The sequence below is a fragment of the Leptodactylus fuscus genome, chromosome 2 (genome assembly GCF_031893055.1).
Source record: "Leptodactylus fuscus isolate aLepFus1 chromosome 2, aLepFus1.hap2, whole genome shotgun sequence".
Taxonomy (NCBI): domain Eukaryota; kingdom Metazoa; phylum Chordata; class Amphibia; order Anura; family Leptodactylidae; genus Leptodactylus; species Leptodactylus fuscus.
In genome coordinates, this window is record NC_134266.1 from 211,959,008 (window position 1) to 211,981,545 (window position 22,538).

The 22,538-nt window shown below is 39.8% G+C and overlaps 1 protein-coding gene across 1 annotated transcript in view; it reads right to left on the reverse strand.

Moving 5' to 3' along the window:
• Window positions 1-22,538, reverse strand: part of ENOX1 (ecto-NOX disulfide-thiol exchanger 1) — a 477,272-nt gene that overhangs the window by 268,802 nt on the left and 185,932 nt on the right. The window contains exon 3 of the mRNA XM_075265460.1: window positions 21,504-21,557. The gene's annotated coding sequence lies outside the window, so the exon portion shown is untranslated. The remainder of the gene's footprint in view (window positions 1-21,503; window positions 21,558-22,538) is intronic.

The following is a 22,538-nucleotide window of genomic DNA, read 5'->3' on the forward strand; positions in this document are numbered from 1 at the left end:
GCGGAGCCTTCACACTGAATATACATCGTATACTCAGTGTGAAGGCTAAGCAATGCATTGTGGGAAAAATCACCGATCTCGATCCCACATAAAAAGATCATGTTCGGAATTCCGATGGCGATCGTGAAATTTTCTCGATTGCCGATCGGAATCCGATCTTTTCCGAACACGATCGCTCAACCCTAGTCACCACACAGTCACAAATGGTTGTTGCATATATTGCTTGTACTCCTGGCAGAGTCTTCAACTGTGGATAGCTCTGGTTTGGTCACAGCTAGAATAAGAAACTCCGCTTTTATACAACACCAGAACCATTGTTTTAAGTTGTATAAAGCTGGTTAACAGATATTTAAAGAGAGACACCCCAGTCTGATCCTGTGCATGGAAAGTCAAGGATTGTTAGAGAATTGCTGTACCACAATGCAAGTATGATCTTAAGGAATGTGTATATTTACAAATGTAAATTTCTCACTGATAATACAGGTATTTTTTAAAAAAGTAACATGCTAAGTAGAGAAGTCAACTAAATACATTCTTCATTAAGGAAAGCTGCTGCAACGTTTCAAACACTTTCAACACATGGAATATCAAACTAAACGCCGTATCTATTTTGCACCAATCCCAGCTGCTATCTATCAAGACAGGAGAAATTTTAACAATTCAGATGGCCATATACCAAAAGACAACAGTATACATAATTGGATTGAGACCTCACACCTTCAGGTTCCTCCACACAAAGGTAGAAAGACTATTGAAGGCTATGGAAACCTTTATTATGCAAGTGGTCAGCTTGAATTCAATAAGTTGCAGTTTGCAACTAGTTTGAGTTTTCTTGAAGTGGGTGTAATACAAAGGGGATGTGAGGTCTGTGTATCTAGGATGTTTCTGCCTTCACCAGCTCTTATTGCCCAATATCAGCAAATCTTTATTTCTTCATCGATTTCTATTTCTGCTGCCCAGGATGGATCTCCTTTCTGTCTTTTTCTAGTCCTGACATACATTGATGTGGAGGAATGCTTAATCTTTCCTATTCTGTACACTCATACACAGGCTATTAGTCACCCCCCCCCCCCCCCACACCCTCCTGTTGATTGTGGTGTATGTTTTGTTTTTTGGGTTGTTTTTTTCTCTATCAATACTCTGATACAGAACAGCTTGAGTGATTTAATCTTCCCTAAAAACTTGGATGTTTTCCCCTTTCCTGCAATCTCTAAAATTGATTGAGGAGGGGTAAAGCAGAGAGGCCGGAAAGTGTGTTGTTGGATCTATGCCAGAAGCAGCAGGAAAGTCAGATGGGGGATCAAGCTACACAGACTTTACAACAACTAAATGGTAGGAAATTTTTAACGAACGCTTTTTTTTAATAGTTCATTTGCTTCCTAAATGCTAGACTCGTTTATACTAATTGACATTTTCAGAAACAAAGCCAAAACACACTAAAATAAATAGTCTATAACTGATTATGACCAAGATGATAAATGCTCTATAAAATACATCAGAGTCCAAAGTAGCTGTTGCCTATGTTAATCTTTGCTCTATTTTTAAGGGTCATTACAAATTGATATTGGGGCTTACATGTGAAAACGCTTCGTTCCTGAATGACACTGGATTGAGACATTTATGATAAGGTGTCAGAATTCATGAAAAGTATGTCACATAACTAATTTCGCTGGTTAAGTACTTTCTATCAGATATACAGATGACTTCCCTGCTACATCTCAGAGGCAGCTATGATTAATGACATTTTCAGACTGTTGGTGTAAAGGATCTCTTTTATTCATTAACTGCATGATTTTGTAATAAAAAAAATATTGCAGGAGAGAAAGCTTATCCTAGTTTCACAGTATCTCCACCAAGACGTCCCCTCTATACACAGCTCATATCTTAAAGGGTTTAGCCCTAGGAATATCTCATCAGTGCAGGCTGACAGACAGACCCCCCTGCGCCCCGTCCCCCAAGGGGCCACTTTCGACGTCCATACTATAGACTGCACAGAACCAGAAGCAGCTGATGACTCTATGTCCTGTACAGTAGCTGGGCACTGCTACAGCTCTAAATAACTTCATTGATCCTGAGAATTAAATGGCCACAGCACCGATTTAGCAATGTGTTCCTATTCTCATCCAATTTTATTTTGTATATATTGGATCATGCTGCACTTCTTGTCCAGCTGGGTGGCAGGGGCTTCCATGATGTACAAAAACCTCTTCAGTACTGGTCCTAGAGATTGGACCCCTACCAATCCTTGTGATCACATACATGCGTATAATGCATAGTAAGATATTCTGATGCTACATTTTTTATATGTCTGCAGGGTCTTTTTACAAACATTACATCACGTCATCTTTTGTATTTGATACTTTGTGCATAGTTGCATTACTAACATTGTGATGATTGTTGGTACATGGAGTGTATGAGGGTTACATTTACATGTTCTCTCACCATACCCTTTAAATTGTAATATTTATTGATGTCAGACTTTCCTACATGCATATTCATTTGGATTTGTTCCTTCCCTCTACGTTTCTATGTCTCTTTACGTATGTGATATTATTTTCTTCAATAACAATTTTTTAATATACTTTTTTAGTATACTTTTTGCTTGATAGGGTCGCCTTTTTGGCATAGTCTTTTCAGTATCTTGGATATCTACCTTCATATTTTGCCCTGTTGCATTCAGTATATAATTTCATGTACATCCTAGCAACAAAATATCTCTGTTCTGTAAATCGTTGTTGCTCCTTAACCTTTTTTTTTTTTTTTTTTTATCTTGTATGGGTTATCCTGAAGCTACAAGTTCTTCTCAAGAATTCAGATTTATTAAATGGAAGTTAAGAATGCCTATATAGCACAGTGACTAACATCGGCGGACTTCTTCTGAACATGTACTTAAATTATGGTCATCCTGCAGTGTTTCAGTCCTGTATGTCTTCAGCCCAAAAGTGGATCTCACTCTGGCAAACTGTCTATGAATTTATTACATGGTGGGGCTATTTCATTAAACTGATGGTATGTAATGTGCGATCAATGGCAATCATACGTTATCCATGGTATGTTATTTCTGAGATGATCCCTTTAACGAACATTGCCTGAGCAGAAACTGTTAAAGGGGTATTCCAATGTCAGTATGATCTTTTCCATACTGTTAGCTTATATAAATTCACAGGTTTTTCTAAATGCATTGCTTTAGCAATGCTGCTTTGTTTGCCTGCTATGTGAAATTATTCCTCTCATTGTTTATACATCACTCTCAAGGCACCCGGCCTGTTATCTTATACTGGTCAGATGATGAGACTCATCAGCTCAATCAGGTCAGCTATTTGCAGTTTGCTGATAAAGGCTCAGACAGTGTGTGTTATCTGTCTATGTAAAACACACAGATTGAGTTTCCTGCAAGTGTGTTGTCAGCATGGAGCATGTAAGTGTTCTTCAACCCTGTTTACATAATATACATTTACCGTGCATAATTGATCTGCTTTTAAATTAGATTTATAGTAATCATAATAAATAATCTCTCATAATGAAGGCAAACAGTCTATCAGACAATCAAGCCGCCCACCAGCTTGCTGAAGAATATAAGATGTGAAAAGAAGAGACAGCAGGAAGACTGCTGAGAGAGAGAGAGAGAGAGAGAGATGGGAAAACCCCTTTAAGAACCAGTGTGCATTATTCCAGACAAAAGGATTTTAAACATACACAAAAGGAGGTTGTAATTTGTTCACATTTAGCCGAATAAAAGTTTCACAGCAGAAAAAGATAAAACTCTCCTAAATAATAATGCCATTGTACAAGCTGAACCTTGACATGAAATTCTGTGCCTAAAGCAATACAATGCGTTACCATCCTTTATTAGTGTAGTAAATCAAAACACGCTGCAATGATTTTCTTTCTTTTGAAGATTTCGTGGTGAACATTTTTATAGACAGAATTTATTAAAATGTTCAAACATTAAAAAAAAAAAGTTAACGGAAACAAAATGACCATTACAGAGCCCCCACCCTGAGCAGTTCCCTGAAGCAGCTTTGCTGATCATCCTATTTTTCATGTTAATGGGATTAGCACAAGATATAGAGTTATGCGATTCATCGTCTTTGTCCGAAAAGTTTTATTAAAATGTTAAATGGCTACAACTATTTTAGGCACAACATAAGGCTGCTTGGTTTCCATACAACACTGATCTCAACATGGATCCTGATTTTATTCCCATTAACGCAATAGAACAACATTCCTATAGAGTAACCATATGGATTTCAATTGTGCTGCCTGCACCAAATATCTTATTCAATCAGCCAAGTCTTGCACAAGTCTAAATAGACATATTCAGCACTGAAAATCAGTAGGTTTGTTCAAGCTGCTCAGGGTCACACATCAAGATAAATGCTTAGAGACACTTAAGCAGAACGTATCTTCTAAAAGTCATTTCTATTGAAATACAAATTAGATGGTGGTATCTAAGAGTGTTAAAATTGTCTGACTACAGAACATGGCTATAGCAATAGATAATTATAAAACCACTTAATGCATTCGAGCTAGGTTAACCCTGAATACAGAAAGTCGAAAGTTCAGACTTTATTTGGTTTATTATCACAGAATACAGTAAATTCACATTCGTCTAAAAGAGGAAATGAGAAAAGAAGCAAATCACAGAATATTGGTTGGTCACACAATTTTTGGAAATCAATGTGACAAGTAAAAAATACAAAGTCGCATCAAATAGGAAGAAAAGTAATGTGCCTTCCTGAGTAATTGTTTTCATAATTGTATTGAGCATTTCATTTTCTAACAGTGAAAATGATTATTTTTCTTAAGTAAAATCATTAAATATGCCATTCTCCAACTGGTAAATTAAGTGAAGCAATGGCAACTAAATGGAAGTTGACACCCAATGGTGTCAACTATAATAATAACACAATTTTGCATGACTGTATTGTACACTTTACCAAAAGAAAAACAAACAAACTTCATGTAAAATATGGAATTCCTAGAACATAGAGAGCCCACCAGTATATATAATTTGAGCCTAGGATCCAGCAAACTACTAAAGGGATTCTTTCAATAAAATGCAATTTTTTCTCACTAACACGTAGGAATAGCCTTAAGAAAGGCTATTGTTCTCTTACCTTTAGCTGTCTTCTCCACGTCGCCAATCGGTAGAAATCCCATTTTTCTTAAATATCAAATGAGTTCTCTCGCAGCACTGGGGGGCGGCCCTAATGCTGCAAGAGAAATCTCCAGCTCCGCCTCCATTTTCGTCATGAACAGCCTCGCTCTATGTCTTCTTCTGGCACTGGGTTCAAACTTCTACGCATGTGCAGTCGGCTCCACCGTTGGGCCACGGGCAGAGCCGACTGCACATGCCCGCGGCCATTTTTTTGTGGCCACTTGCACAGTAAGCTGGGGTAAGCGGCCAGAAGAAAATGACCGCGGGCATACACAGTCGGTTCTACCCGAGGTCTAACGGAAGAGCCGACTACACATGCCTAGAAGTTTGAAGCCAGCGTCAGAAGACGACACAGGGAGAGGCCATTCCAGGCGAAGATAGAGGTCGTACTGGAGAGTTCTCTCGCAGCATTGGGGATGCCCCCAGTGCTGCGAGAGAACTCATTTGCATACTGAAGAAAACCCAGATTTCTACTGAACGGCAGCATGGAGACTACATCTGAAGGTAGTAGAGCAATAGCCTTTATTAAGGCTATTCACACGTGTTAGTGAGAAAAAAAAGCATTTTTGGTGATAGAATCCCTTTAAAGGGGTTTTCAAGGGGAAAGAAATTATCCTTGTAACATCTGCCATAACACAATGTGACCTCTACCCCTGTTTCCCCGAAAATAAGACCCCCCCCCCTTTCTGGATCACATACAACCGGCTGTCATGTGCTCCGCTAAGGAAGCATCAGCATGACTGCCGATTGTTCCCCGCTCCAGCCGCTGCATAAGACATCCCCCGAAAATAAGAAAGGTCATATATTTCGTTTGATAATTAATTATAAGAAACTGTCTTATTTTCGGGGAAACAGGGTATTCGATAACCAGCTGCCCTAGTTCCCATGCTGCTTGGGTCCCTGCAGTGCTTTTCTCCCAACACACAAAAAATGCCAGTCACTGACTGGACTATTGACCTGCCTCAGACAGTAACTGGTGATGCCGATATGTCCAAGTATTTCCTTTGTGTGTGGAGCCTGGAGACCTGCACAGAGCTGGAATCGGAATAGAGCGGGATCAGAGAAAACTGAGTAACATTCTGAGCACTCGTGTTTAGACGTTTTAAGAATATTTTACTTCCCATACAAAATCCCTTCAATGATTATGATTTATTATGTTCTTACATTTTGGGGCATTTTTTGAAACAAGTGTAAGATTTGAAGAAATTGCAGCTAAAAGGTAGATTCATCTTTACAGAAACATCTTAAGAAATTGCACGAACAGCAACTACCAAATAAATACTTAGAATAACCTCACTATAAGTGCCAAAGCATTTCAATAATAATGTGCAGAATCTACAGGGAATTTCTCAAAATACAGGCTTACAGTATGAGGGTATGTGAATAGAAGGTTGTTGAAATAGCAGTATGTGGGCGTGGTATGCCGGACTCTTACTCTCTCTTAGGAGTCCTGCCAGTATTTACTCCACTTTTTACTGAGACGTCTTACTTCATATCCTACATATCACACAGCTGAGCTTCTATCCCTTTATAATATCCTGTTCACCTGATAGAGTTGCTTTAAAAATAGCTAAAAAACATCATATAATTGAAAAGTGGCAGATAATCTTCACTGTGTTATGTCTATTACGAAAAAAACATTAAAAAATAATAATTTCAGAAGCAAGTGGTAAAACGATTTTAACTTCACAAACATGATTCATTCAAGTCTTTCACTCTTCAGTACGGTATACACAATTGCTTGAGATATATACGAGTACAGAAGATTTAATGCTTACAGCAAAAATACAATTCTTGTTTGATGAAAAAAAAGTTTATGCTCATGGGATGCTTATACAGCATTTTTAGGACACTTCCATGTTTCAAAATAATGTTTTCTTTTCCATTTTACTCATGAATACTAGCTTGAAACACAATAGTTTTAGGATGAATTATTAGCAGCACATATCATAGTGACATCTATCGTACTCAGAGCCTCGATGCATCACTTATTCTATGTCGATTTGCTTCAGAAGTCCTAATAAAACCTTCTATAGTTTAAGCAGTATGGGTAGATCAATGGATTAAATTTACACAAAGGTCACAGGAAAACAAATGGACATAAAAACACAGTCAAACAAATGACCCTGCTTTAACATAGCACCAAATATTCAGATTATTACTACTCTAGTCTTTACTACTTGTAGAGATTTTACTATGATCAACCACTCTTATATACTTTATACCTTGTAAGTCATAGTCAATTCTGAGGCCCAATATTGTTATACCAGAAGATCCTCTATGATACATCTGCAAAACCATTAATGTCATTCTACAGCTCTCAGCTGTTCCCTGGGGCCCCTCCAGACAGGTGATTGGCGAAATGGACCCCAGAGACCCAAAAGTATTGTGATCCCAGAAAAAACTTGTCTGCAAAATTGTTAAGGTCCATTTACCTCAAGTATTTTACATCCATTCAGCAGATCTGTATGGAGTCTAACATGGAGAATGGAGTCTAAAATGGATCTGCTGAATAATTGTAAAAAAAAAAAAAAAAAAAATGATGTGAATGATCCCTTAATTGTGGAAGGTCTCCTACTGAGAGTAATACAGAAGGGGTCACAAGCAACAGGTCTTCAGAAGTGCTCATCAGGGTCCTCCAGCCCTTAGTGTTCTGCTCATATATCAATCTATCCTGGAACTAACATGTGGAAATGCACTGTTCCAGGACTCAATAACCCTCCGAGGAACAGCCATGTCAAAAGTAGGATCTTTACTGATCCCGATCACTCAACCCTAGTCAAAAGACCAAACAAGATTTTTATATGTATATGATACACAAAATCAGAAGTTATTCTCTTTACACGACCATGCACATATTAGAAAGTCTCATATATATATATATATATATATATATATATATATATATATATATATATATATATATATATATATATCTCCCTATATTATAAAAATGAATTTCTGTCTGTCTGTCTGTGCTTTAATGCGAACCAAACGACTGGACCGATCTTCACCAAATTTGGTACAGAGATACTTCAGGTATCCGGGAAGGTTTAAGACGAGACTCCAACTCGCTCGGACGTACCGTTGCTGAGATACAGCATTTCAAACACAATGCCCCCCCCCCCCCTTAGCCAATACAAACCTGCAAGACTTTCACTCATATTCCAACTGCAATACACATGGTCACTCCACATGCACGATACAACACTGATATCCAAGCTGAGATACACGCATCAGAGGATTAGATACACAGATCAGCAAACAGTATCACACTCCAGAAGATTAGATACACGCGTCTGCACACAGTCCCACAAACCAGAGGATTAAATACGCACTTCTGCACACAGTTCCACACACTGAAGGATTTGATACGTGCATCTGCACACAGTTCCACATGCCGAAGGATTAGATACACGCGTCTGCACAAAGTACCACACCCCGGGGGATTGGATACATGCGTCTGCACACAGTACCACATGCCAAAGGATTGGGTACACGCATCTGCACACAGTTCCACGCACCAGAGCATAAGATTTGCACGTCTGCACACAGTACCACATGTCGTCGGATTAGATACGCGCGTCTACACACAGTTCCACACTCCAGAGGATTAGATACGCGCGTCTGCAGACAGTTGTACACGCCATAGGATTAGATACACGTGTCTACACACAGTTCCACACACCAGAGCATAAGATATGCACATCTGCACACAGTACCACATGCCGTAGGATTAGATATGTGTGTCTACACACAGTTCCCCACGCCGTAGGATTAGATACGCGCCTCTTCACACAATACCACACAGGGGAGGATTAGATACGTGTGTCTGCACACAGTACCACACTTTGGAGGATTAGATACATGCCTCTGCACACAGTACCACAAGTCAGAGAATTAGAGGTGCGTCTCAGCACACAGTACCACACGGGGAGGATTAGATACGCTCATCTGCACATAGTACCACATGCCAGAGGATTAGATACGCGCATCTGCACACAGTACCACACAGGAGAGGATTAGATACGCACATCTGCACACAGTACCACATGCCAGAGGATTAGATACACACATCTGCACACAGTACCACACGCCATAGGATTAGATACGCGCGTCTGCACACAGTACCACATGCCGTAGGATTAGATACGCGTGTCTACACACAGTTCCACACGCAATAGGATTAGATACACGCCTCTTCACACAATACCACACAGGGGAGGATTAGATACATGCCTCTGCACACAGTACCACAAGCCAGAGAATTAGATACGCGTCTCAGCACACAGTATCACACAGGGAGGATTAGATACGTGCGTCTGCACACAGTACCCCACGCCAGAGGATTAGATATACGCGTCTGCACACAGTAACACATGCCGTAGGATTAGATACGTGCGTCTACACACAGTTCCACATGCCGCAGGATTAGATACGTGCCTCTTAACACAATACCACACAGGTGAGGATTAGATACGTGTGTCTGCACACAGTACCACAAGCCAGAGAATTAGATACGTGTCTAAGCACACAGTACAACACGGGGAGGATTAGATACGCGCGTCTGCACAAAGTACCACATGCCTCAGGATTAGATATGTGCCTCTTCACACAATACCACACAGGGGAGGATTAGATACGTGTGTCTGCACACAGTACCACACTTTGGAGGATTAGATATATGCCTCTGCACACAGTACCACAAGCCAGAGGATTAGATACGCGCATCTGCACACAGTACCACATGCCGTAGGATTAGATACACGCGTCTACACACATTTACACACGCCGTAGGGTTAGATACGCGCCTTTTCACACAATACCACACAAGGGAGGATTAGATACGCACATCTGCACACAGTTCAACATACCAGAGGATTAGATAAGCACGTCTGCACACAGTACTACATGCCGTAGGATTAGATACACGCGTCTGCTTACAGTTTCACATGCCAGACGATGAGATACGCACGTCTTAACACAGTTGTACACGCTATAGGATTAGATACATGCGTCTGCATAAAGTACCACATGCTGTAGGATTAGATACGCGCGTCTACACACAGTTCCACACGCCGTAGGATTAGATACGCGCCTCTTCACACAGTACCACACTTTGGAGGATTAGATACATGCCTCTGCACACAGTACCACATGCCAGATAATTAGATACGCGTCTCAGCACACAGTACCACACAGGGAAGAATTAGATACGCGCATCTGCACACAGTACCACACGCCAAAGGATTAGATACACCTGTCTGCACACGGTACCACAACGCCAGAAGATTAGATACGCGCATCTGCACATAGTACCACATGCCGTAAGATTAGATATGCACGTCTGCACACAGTTTCACTTACCGGAGGATTAGATACGTGCCTCTTCACACAATGCCACACGGGGGAGGATTAGATACACACATCTGCATACAGTACCACACGCCGGAGGATTAGATATGTGCATCTGCACACAGTACCACACCAACAAGGATTAGATACTTGCGTCTAAACACAGTACTACACGGGGAAGGATTAGATACAGCTTTACTCAAGGTATCCATAACAACTGATCACAGGTTTTCACTGATATCCAAAATGAGATACACATAATCACATGACGCTTATGGACATACACACAAACCACATACAAAATACACAAGTGCAAAATTGGACATTTCTTATGGGGCCACTACACAAACATAAAATGTAATATACCTGTGCGAAGCCGGGTCCTCCCTCTAGTATATATATATATATATATATATATATATATATATATATATATATATATATATATATATATATATATAGTAGAGGCACTAATTAAGAATGCTGGTTAAAGAACAAGATGTAAGAGAACTTGTTCAGATTCTAATTCTATAAAGCTTTATTCACACATCAGTGTTTTGCACCTGTGTAAACAAAAACCAGGAGTAACAGCTACACAAAGCTATTGTATGATGGAAAGATTTCTACCTGTTTTGTGTTTCTGTCCTTCTCCTGTTCTAACACACAATGACTAATGCTACTCAATGACCAAAACACTAACGTTTAAATAAGACGTTAACGCTTACTCATATGACCGCATTTTGTGGACGTGATGCCTGTGTAAATCGTGGATTGCATGTCCACCCACTGATTTAAATGGACACATGTAAACATCCAGAAACATGCTCTATTTGGTCCATATTGCGGGTAACATTAAAGTCTATAGTCTTGCTGCAGAATTTAGGACAAATCCAAGAGCTTGGAGACTTCTGTGGGATGCAAATCGAGATCAGAAACGGCCCTCCCTATGCTTAGGGAGAAAGCAAGACAATGACTAACAGTGGTAATCAATAATAATGACGCCTCAGAGTGTGACCCTTCAACGTGCTTCATTTATGGGAAAGTCCTGAGGCCTGGACCCTTACAGGCTTTAGCTTATGATACAACCAATCCTATATATACCCTTGTTATATGTTGTGTTCATGGCGATTAACTCCTAAGCCTAAATTAGTCTTATTTGGTAGCTGCCATTTATCCTGCTTATAAACCAAGTCCCTGCTTGCGTTTCTGCAGAGTAAAAATCATAAGCTTAATAGTTCATCCCTATACGGAACTTAAATTTAACTTATTCATCAGTTTTATCATCAAAGTTTAGGCAAAAATATATATTTTATAACAAGCCAGAGTCAAAAGCAGAAATCTAAGAAGTTTCTGAACATAACAATAAGACAGGGAAAGTCATGTCATTCACTAATACAATATAGAAATATTTCATCAATCAATCACATTTATAGATCATGTACCCAGACACAATAAAAAAAAAAAATATGGAAAAAAATGATGATCCAAACAGACCAGAATAAGTGTATCAATCATGGACAGCACACAAAGCTAAAATAAGCAGGGACATGTGCAGAACAGGACATCACCTGTTTGTACAATGCAGATGTGTAAAGGTTGTGATATTAAGAATACTTCTCCTCTATAGGATAAGGGATAAATGTCAGATCCCCGGAGACCCCAGTGGTCAGACCCCCCCAGTGATCTGACATTTATCTCCTACCCTGTGGATAAGGTAGAACTGTTCTTAATGACCAACCTCCTATAGGTTAGCACTTTTTTTTTGTTTGGATCCTCTTTCTCAGAGCTACATAGGTTCAATAGACCATACCCGGATAAATCTGTTCTAAAAACAACTCCACAAACAATGTGAATGTAAGACTCTCCCAGGAAACTGGATCACTGACAGATTACATAACATGACAATTGTGCTAATAATTAATAAGTTACTGCCAATTTTGTTTTCTACCTGCTCAGATAGTCAGCAGGGAAAATAATGCTGGAGATTGTCACGCAAATGTGCTTGGCGTCCCTGGGTCCTTGGTGTTGTTTGTCGGTGCGCGGTGAATTGCCTAATTGTGTAAACAGGTGCTTTCTGTTGCTAAGTGATCATAATTAAAGTTCTTGTGGAAATGCGGCTAAGTGGCTGCACCTGCATCATGTGAACGTGTCCTACACAACCCGATCCACAGAGACAATGCACAGCTCAGATTCAGTGAGGGACCCAATGTCATCTTACCAGGAGCACTTTTGTCAGAACACATTGAGAAGCGCGCGGTACATTTTGTCAGATGAGGTCACCTTTTGTGTCTGTTTTCAGAGTCTCGCTGACATTATTCTGTATGCTACAGAGTTGTGATTACCAAGGTTTGTATGCAGAACAGGCTGAGCGACGATGCAATTAGCTGCATTTCCATATTTGACAATGTAATTACTAATTAAATCAACTAACATTTGGCAGATGCTAAATATAAAGAAGAAAAAAAAGAGAATGAATTGACAATGCCACATTTAAATAACATTACTAGCATGTACATGACCCAGTAGACCGGGGGCTCGGATCTTCCATTGACTGAATATTCTAAACGGTCTTCATTTTTCCCTATTTATCCTGTAAATTACCGACAGCAATGCCATTTCTATCAATTGGACTCACGCCAAAAATCTAAAGTAGAATATTAGAATTCTAAGAAATCTGAGGCCCCGTGAGGCACATGTATTTTTTTGTTTGTTTTTTTAAAACAATGGTCATGTTTGTTCTACAACAATGGAAGTCAAAGGGAACATACACAAAAAAGACAGTTTGTTTTTTACAGTTTGTTTTTTTGTCTAATAAAATATAGGAAGCGCTATTTTTGACATCTGTTTCAGTTTCAGGACAGATGGTTTGGGTCAAATAATTGAAAGGCCACTTCCCATTCATATTTATGGTGCAGACTCACCTTATGCATCCGTAATGATTCTGATACATATGCCATGAACATGTCCATAAGCTATAACTCTGCAGTAAAATATCAATGTACTGCACTCACTGGAGAGATGATGCTCATGGGGTAGGGTTCTCTAACACAACGCACAACAACAACTCTTTAGTGATGGAAATTATTAGTCCGATTTATTGGATAACTCACATTTTGAAGTTGAAAAAAATTAAAACATACTCACCTGTCCCCAATAATCCGGTGTCTCCCAGTGTGATCCAATCTTGTAGCTGTTTTCTTCTAGTGGAAGTCTCCTCCACATATGATCACTGAGGCCAATCAGCGGCCTGATCAAAGTACATAGGACGTCACTACCTTAGGTTGGTTGCAGACAACAGTGGCAGTGTTCTGTGTGCTATCAGGGTGTTTCACGGATAGGACACTGACCCATTCTAATCTATGGATCTGTACATACAAGACCCTGAATTTCATGGTCTGGCGTGCAGATTGACAGTCTGGGTTGCAAAATATAGAACAGGTCCTATTCCTGTCCTATTTTGCAGCCCTTGCCTCCGTGGGGGCAGTGCACGGCAAGCACACGGACCCCATGATAGTCTATGGGGTCTTTGTGCTTTTACAGCACAGCGCTTGCAATTGCGTTTGTATTCCGTTCGAGGGGTCTCCATGCAGACTCTCCCTGGATGGAATACAAAAGCAGATGAGAACCAACCCTTAGGCTGCTGAGGCCACTGATTGGCCTCGGTGGTCATATGTGGCCAATTAGAGGCTTCAGTGGAAGAGAACCGGGATATCACAGCTGGTGAGGAATTCCACTGCAAGAAGGCAGCTGAGCAGCAGGACCGGACCGTGCTGGGAGTACACCAGAGCATCGGAGACAGGAGAGTAATGTTATTTTTTTTATTTTTCACCTTCCCTAACCTTATTAATAAATTAAATTTAAGCCTGGACAACCTCTATAAATTACAGCCCTTTTACTGTAAAGCCACATCTACATTTATAGCAAGTCAGAAAAAATTTACATGAAAATAGATGCACCAAGTTACGCTCATATACGCCAGTGTGTCTAGTCCATAGTAAGTCTGGGCCAATATATGTGACGGTTTGGTATGGTCTTATCTGTCTGGACAAACACAGTATATAACATGCTACAATTCTTTTAAAAGCTCGGTTTGCATTATTTTTCCCTTTGTCCAGCTATCTAGATTTAGAAACCTTTAACAGACAATTAAAGATGGTTTGTATGCTCTGACCCATCACAGCTGTTGTAGGGAACTCATCTGCGAAGACATTACAAGTCCTTAGCTATAAAAATCTGTTGTGTGATGTATTTTTCATGAACTATTAGATAGGTACATTGCTATATCTCATTGTTCAACAGGAATTTCATGAATGACCACCACTGTTTACAAAGCTTCGGATTCTGGCACTAAATAAAATGTCTAATATAAAAGACAAATGTTAGTAGGAAAACAAAATGCAAACCCATAGCCTTCTCTTCCCTATACAAAGAAAAACGTTTGTTTTTGTACCGTGTTAGCCAGTGGGTAAGAAATATAAAAAAACTTGAGTCTTCAGTAGGTGATACCTTTTTTAATGGCTAACTAATAATGATGACAGATTACAAGCTTTCGAAGCTCTCGGTTTCTTCCTCAGGTAAATTTAAAAACAATTTCTGATGGATGCATATTTATTTACAGAGGGACACTTAGGAATAGAATTTTAGGATTTAGGAAATTTATTTCAGAGAAGGAGTACTCCTAGACACAGTCATCAAGATACAGGACAACAAAATTGAGACATCCCAGCTAACACCGTCGCCCCCCTCCAGTCCACCTTAAACTGCGCTGCTTGCTTAATTCACCTCTCCCCCTGATCTTCATCGGCTGCTCCCCTCTGCCAGTCCCTCCCCTGGCTACCTATAGCCCAGCGAATTGAGTTCAAGCTACTAACGCTAACATACAAAGCCATCCACAACCCATCCCCTCCATATATCTCCAACCTAATCTCCCGCTACCTGCCCACACGTAACCTCAGATCCTCCAATGACCTCCTACTCCGCTCTGCTCTCATCTGCTCCTCACACAACCATCTCCAAGATTTCTCTCGTGCATCCCCCATACTCTGGAACTCCTTACCACGACACATAAGACTGACCCCCACAATCACAGGCTTCAAGAAGGCCCTGAAGACTCACTTATTCAGGAAGGCCTACAACCTCCAATAACACTATCACCGCACCACCATCTGTACAGTCTCCCCCTCTCCTTCTGTCTCTACCCCCTTCCCCATAGATTGTAAGCCCTCACGGGCAGGGCCCTCTACCCCACTGTGCCAGTCGGTCATTGTTAGTATCTACCTGTATATTCTGTGTATTGTATGTAACCCCCAAATTGTATGTAACCCCCAAATGTAAAGCACCATGGAATTGATGGTGCTACATAAATTAATAATAATAATAATAATAATAATAATAATAATATCACTGTATCGGAAACCAACTGACCGCCCTACCTACCTAAGGCTTTTTCCTCAGATAAATTTAAAAACAATTTCTGAAGGATGCATATTTATGTACAAAGGGACACTTAGAAATAGAATTTTAGGAGGGAGGGTGGAAGAAGGTTATTGGTTATTGGTACATACAAGTAAACAATCCATCAGTTCGCAATGTTCTTATCAGTTCAAAGAGTCGTCTTTTATGGCTGTTTCAGGTCACTGATTTCTGCAGGATGCCACGAACCCATGTGACAGATTCATCCCTTCCTGGAGTGTGTGAAACAAGCTCATCAGCTTGTACTCATAAATCCTCCTCTCTTTCCTGGAATTAAAATTCCCTCTTAAAACCAAAATTTGCATGTCAATGATGATATTATGATCTTCATTGCAGAAATGTTTTGACACGGGAAGATCCATTCTTTGTTCTCTAATTGTATGACGGTGTGAGTTCATCCGCATTCTAAGTTTCTAACCAGTCTCTCCAACATACAGATTTTCAGTGGAACACATGGTGCATATTATTAAATACACTACATTAGGTGTGTTACAGGTGAAGGTACCTGGGATCTTATATTCCCTGTTGGAATTTGGTATCTTTATCTTGTCATTGATCAGTATGTAAGGGCAGGTCTTGTACCTTTTCTGTCTGCATGGAAATGTTCCTTTCGTGGTAGGAGGTGATAGTGAGCTGCTAATAACCATATTCCTGAGATTTGGTGGCTGTTTATAGCACAGGAGAGGGGGGGTCCGGAAATATGGATTCTAAACGGTCGTCTTTTTGCATTAGTGGATGTAATTTGCGCGTGATGCTCTCAGCATCTCCAGGTGTGGGTTATATGTGACGACCAGGGGGCACCCGATTGTTTTTCCTGTTTGGTTTTGTATTTTAATAACTCCAATCTGGAGGTATATCCAAAGTCAAGGTTTATATGCATAAGAAAATTTTGCCAAATGTCCCAGCCAAGTGGTTAAAGAGGAACTTTCATGGTTTGGGGTACAGGCAGTTCTATATACTGCTGGAAAGCCGACAGTGTGCTAAATTCAGCGCGCTGTCGGCTTTCCCGATCTGTGTCCCGGGTAAAGCGCTATCGGTCCTGGTACCAAAGCTCTTCACAGTCAGAAAGGTGTTCCTGACAGTCTGTCAGGTACGTCCTTCTCCACAGGAGCGCCTATCGCGCTGTACAGTGTGAGCGGGGAGAAACGCCCCCTCCCCTCCTGATAATACTCGTCTATGGACGAGCACTGTGAGCAGAGGGAGGGAGCATTCCTCCCCGCTCACACAGTACAGCGCTATAGGCGCTGCTGTGAAGAAGGACGTTCCTGACAGACTGTCAGGAACTTCCTTCAGACTGTGAAGAGCTACGGTACCGGTACCAATAGCGCTTCACCCGGGGCACAGATCGTGAAAGCAGACAGTGCGCTGAATTCAGAGCACTGTTGACTTTCCAGCAGTATATAGAACTGCCTGTGCCCAAACCCATGAAAGGTCCTCTTTGAATTAAGTTTTTATTTTAAACTTTTGAAGATTTTTTATTTATTTTTTTGTTCATTTTCCATGTTGCCACGAATCCTGCAGTTTATACTCTGGCCACTGGGTCTCATCATAAGCTGACATTACCGATTCTGTAGGGATCACTTGTCAGCAGCAATCATCGTATTATCATCACCGGTAGGATTGCAATGTAAGGTATTACCAATAAACAGACACAGGATCTACCAATTATTATAGGGTTGGTGACCGCTCCACTGCTCTCACCCCCTGCACGACAGAGAATTCATTAATAGTAGTGGATTATTCCTGATCGTCATCTCCCCTGTGATTGTTACTAAGCTGCGATATACGTATATTAACTAATAATACAGTCCTACTGGGACCAGTAAGACGTACAGGCACAATCTATGGAAGTCTGTGCGTGCCTATACTTTGGTAGCAACAGGGACTGTTAAAGTAGAACAACTCTCAAATATTTATTAAAATAGGCACATGAGGTGTCGAACAAATACAGACACCAGTATGTAGATTACCTATACTCTATGTAGTCATCATGTGCCTTACTAACTGGACAGAGAATAAGAAATTTTGAGGTAGTTCTACTTTATATATGTTGAAGAGCGCATATGAAAAATGTTATTGATAATACTATAATATACGATAAAAAAGTAACAAACACCACTCGTAAAGGAGGAGGCGGCAACGGTAGACATATTATTGGAATAGGTCAGACATGTAAAAGGAGATATATTCTGATAATAACAATATAGTATGGAATTCTCAGATCATATTTCATTCATAACAGTTACATGTAGTTCACTTATCTCAGCACCGAGTATATGGAAAATAAAGTAATAGGTACAGGAATTTGACTTGTTTGGTTATCGTCGCCTCTCTTCGGGAATAGTCTTTAAAACCCAGTTGTGCTGCAGGACTTATTGCAATGATTCCCAGAGCGCACACTTTTATGAAGCAATCCTATTTCAGAAATGTGATTTTTAATCATCTGTGAAGAATGTGGTTATTGCTCAATCTGTGCCGCGCTCTGTCAGGACACATTGCTTTTCTCATGGCGTGTGGGAGATAATTGTAAGTGCGAGATATTATCTGGGCCTAACTACAAGAGAATTATTTATTTGGGGATAATAGATCGGCACTGGTTAAATTAGTTCTAAGTAAAGCATGTGATTAATGAGTGGGACTGAAGCAAGGACATCCCTACTTGTTCAGTGTAAAAGGACAGACCTTTTCAAGACGAGATTCATTCAGAACTTGTTACAATCAAGACATAAGAACAAGGGAGAACCTAATTAAAAAGGTAACATATGCCATAAAAGCAGCAGGGGAAATAAACATCTAAAAAAGGCCCATAACAGCATACGCTCAACCTAAAATAAGTAAATGTACATTTTATCTCATAGGTATTTTTTATATTGTCAGCCCTTTTTTCATCAACTTATGTTATTAATTTAATTCTCTAATAAAAGTAGAGTAATTCCATATGTATAAGAATTGGCAGAGTTACAGGTAATAAGAATACTTTTCTATCTATTAATTTATATTCAGGGCAGACTTACTAATAAAATTGTGCAAGAATTCTGGTGCCATATGTACTAAAAACAACCCTGTGCCACAAAAAAAAAACAATGTGGGTCATTTCATTTTGAAGCTGGAGAGTTCTCTTGCATCATTAGGGACGCCCCCAGTGCTGTGAAAGAACTCATTTGCATACCAACAAAAATGGGATTTCATGCAAATGGTGGGGTGGAGAAGACAACGAAAGGTAGGAGAAAAATAGACTTTCTTAAAGGGGTATTCCCATAACCCTTGTTCACCAACCTGCAGGCTCTGTGCTCTGTTCACTTCCTGGTTTTCTCAGCACATTGGTGGGCGGGGTTTCACTTGCTCTGTTATCTGCTATGTTTTCGTTAGTAATGAGGGATTGGTTGTAAATGCATTACCACAGTATGAAGCTGATGTAGAGGCTGATGTAGCAGAGCTGGATTTGAGTCAGCTTGCATTACATACAGAGGTACCAGACTCCCTATCTCATCCATTATCAGCCAAATTCAATTAAACTGGCTGATAAATGGAATAGCTAAAGATAGCGTTCAGAAACCTTCCCCCTCCCCTATTTGAGGAGCTCCATTATTTGTCAGACATACACAGCTCAGAACTGCTGCCGAGCACTCAGCCCCTCTCTCCCCCCTGAGAGTAGGGAACTAGTCACTTCGGAACTGAGCAGATAAGTCCAGCGACCATAGAAACTGAGTGTAAACAATAAAGTGAATAAATTATGATAGTGGCCAAACAAAGCATTTTTGATAAAGCAATGTATTTAGGAAAAGTCTTAAATCTACATAAACTAGCAGTATAGATAGGATTCTTGTTATTGGACAACCCCTTTTAGGCTATTCCGACGTGTTAATGATAAAAAAAAAAAAAAAATAGTTTGAATGATAGGATCCCTTTAAGTCTTTATTCACAAATGTGCATTTTGCAAATGTTTGAGGTCCATGACAATCACGGACAGCCCTCTACCCTGCTCATTTGAATAAAACTTTTTTTTTGCTAATAATTTCTTATACCTTACTTTTTTGGTCCATGAAAAACTGAAAGCATACAGATGGCTTCCATGTGTTGTCTGTTTTCACTGACCCATCGACTTTAATGGAAATCTGTGGTCTGCAAAATGGGCCACAACAGAGCATGTCTCACAGACCACACATGTTCACAAAATGCAGACTTGTGAATAAGGCCTAATGGTAATTTTGATTTAGGTCATAATGGACCAGGCCTACCTGTAACATTGACACAGTCTTCTATAGATGTCAGTGAGTCAGCTCCAGGCTACAGATTCGTATGGGTCATATAGCTACTGTAACGCATACATCTGAACTGCTATTAACAGAGTAAAGAAATGGCTTAGATGGCCACCCCCATAAACATGTACAGAATATTTAAAAAAAAAAAAGAAGTTTCAGTATTGGATTCTGCTTAATACTAGGATCCGGGCGACGCGTTTCTTTAAGCATTATAAAGACTGGACATGGCCATTGTGGTTCTCATGAACACCAACGCAAGATGTAAAGCATAGTTGCAATGCTTCAAATATTTATTAGCAAACTACATTATCACAACCATAACCCAGCAGTTCAGGAAACAAGGTTGGGGGGGGGGGGGATTACATTTTTCATTGCCTCTGTGCAGGCATGAACTATTCTTGGGCATCATATATTCTCTTAAAGAAGATGGGAGCAATGTAAATTAAATGCCAGAAAATGTACTTTATTTATTTTAGCCCTGGGTTACTAGGAAACTATTCACTATGTTCCAGTTGCGACCATTTACAACAATTGTTTGTTATAGCCTAATATACATCTATTTAATAACAATAAAACCAGAATCATTTGAATAGCAAGGTCAGTGGTATATACTGGAATAGATCATGATAAATGTAAAAACGAAATAACAATAGAATGCATTAATACAAGAAGTTCTGGGTAAACAATAAAAACTGTATGTTTTCGCTTTCAAGAAACTGCTTGCATGGAAAATAAATTTACAGGAGCAGGAATAAAAATAGACCACAATGCAGGCACTGCATACATCTGAAATGATGATGAAAACAATTCAATATTGGCTTTGTAATGTAATTTCTATAGGAAAAAAAAAAGAAAATCATATCACCTTCCCTTGGCCCACTAATCCCATAGGAGATGGTTTTGTAACAACAAACCTTAAAATAATAGCTCAAGAGAACTGCAGTAGTCTCAGACTATACTGTTATTTTACAGATTAAACAAAGCAGCGAAATAGAAATAGAAAAAGTAAAATAAATAAAATCAACAGATACTGCCCCCCCTCCCCCCAACAAAGAACATGCAATACTATTTGAAGGTGAATTGAATGGCGCAGCCTAATTCTTCACAGCGGGGCTTAACAAATCTGCTGGGCAACAGATTTGCAGAAATATGCAGTGCCTATTATTTTCCCTCAAAGAGACTTTCCTACACAGCATATTCCGACCATACCTGTAAAACAAAAATAAGTGGGCAGCAGCTGGAAATAAACTTACCTGTTTCTAACTGATGTGTCTTCAGCAATTTCACACTCCAGAGGTCAGATTAACCTGAAAATTAAAGGGAAAAAATAAGAAAGGTTTCCAGTCAGCAAAGTGAGCATGTGGAATATGAAAAATGCATTTTTTTTTTTATTTTATTTTTACACACGGTATATATGTACAAGGGCCTGTAATACAATGCTCGTCACATATGTGCTGGATGAATCAGCATCAGAACAATCAAGATTCCCTCCTGGTATGAAATTAGCATTACGGTAGTTTTCTATCATTCAATCAGGTGACTCAAGTTACCAAAAAGACAGAAATATGTAAAGTTTATGAAGAGTTTAGTAAATTACAGGAAAAAAAAAAAACTCATTAGGATTAAATGTATACACTTTTTGTTTTTCATTACCAATCTAAGCCTGAAGTGACCTATAGAATGTCGCCCCCCACAAAAAAAAAAAAAAAAAAAGTTATTTGGCTCAAACACAGTATAACACCCTCTTTACTTTCCCCGCGGTATATTATCCCTTTAATGGTCCTTCAAACAGAATAACACCTCCTTTACTGATCCTCACGTAGTATATTGCCCCCTGTACTGGTCCCCATACAGTATATTGTCCTTTTTGAGGTCCCCCAACATAATATTGTCCTCCTATTTTCAGCCTTAGATTTAACCCAAATTTTCCAAAAGTTTTGGCATCAGGCCAAATTCTAAACTTTTGGAGTTCATCACCCACGAGAGTCTCCTCAGCCCCTGCAGTCACGTGTTTTGCGCCGAGTGTCATGAATTCACAATAGTTTTTCTTGTGGATGCTCATAAGAATATGAAATAATTCCAATCAGTCCACGGCCCACAAAGTACTTACTGGTCTAAAGTCTATTTACCGTATTTTTCGGACTATAAGACGCACTTTTTTTCCTCCCAATATGGGAGGAAAATGTGTGTGCGTCTTATAGTCCGAATGCAGCGTGTGCAGCGTCTGTGTCCTGTCTATGAGGAGCAGCACGGAGAGCAGCACGGTGCCTGCCTGCTCTGCCCCTCCT